The 575-nt window shown below is 40.7% G+C and overlaps 1 non-coding gene across 1 annotated transcript; it reads right to left on the reverse strand.

The window, feature by feature from the left end:
* Positions 1 to 501: 501 nt before the first annotated feature.
* Positions 502 to 575, reverse strand: Trnan-guu (transfer RNA asparagine (anticodon GUU)). The gene has a single exon. It is a non-coding gene; the product is annotated as a tRNA-Asn (tRNA).

The following is a 575-nucleotide window of genomic DNA, read 5'->3' on the forward strand; positions in this document are numbered from 1 at the left end:
GAGGTTATTTTATCTCTGCACAACAAAAATTTTTAAATTAATAATCAGTCTTGATATTATCTTCTCGTTGAATATTTTATTGGTGATTTAATAGCCAATTTCGCGACAGTTTCTTACGTTGGACAAAGGTAGCATGTCTTTTCCTATCCCGCTTCTGCAGGAACTAAGGTTTATTGTACTGAAAGTATTTTTCCATGCCACGCAAAGATACAAATACGGGCAGGCGTGTGCGTGTGATTAAATCTGCAAAGCGAAAAGTGCTGACAAAACTAGCTAATTTCACTGTTCACGATTTCATATAAAGAATCTCAGGGATTACTTCGAAATGGTGAATTAGGGATTCACTTCGAAACCATTAACACTTGCAAACAAATACGAAAAATGAATCGCCGAGACATATAAATCCTGTAAGCAGGCGAGAGAAGACGTGTGTGGTTCAGAGCCATAAAGGTTTCATCACTACCTCTCCAAGAAAATCTAACGCCGGCAAAAGCTAGTGCACGTCCCTGGGTGGGCTTGAACCACCAACCTTTCGGTTAACAGCCGAACGCGCTAACCGATTGCGCCACAGAGAC

This window comes from Ptychodera flava, chromosome 6 (genome assembly GCF_041260155.1).
Source record: "Ptychodera flava strain L36383 chromosome 6, AS_Pfla_20210202, whole genome shotgun sequence".
NCBI lineage: Eukaryota > Metazoa > Hemichordata > Enteropneusta > Ptychoderidae > Ptychodera > Ptychodera flava.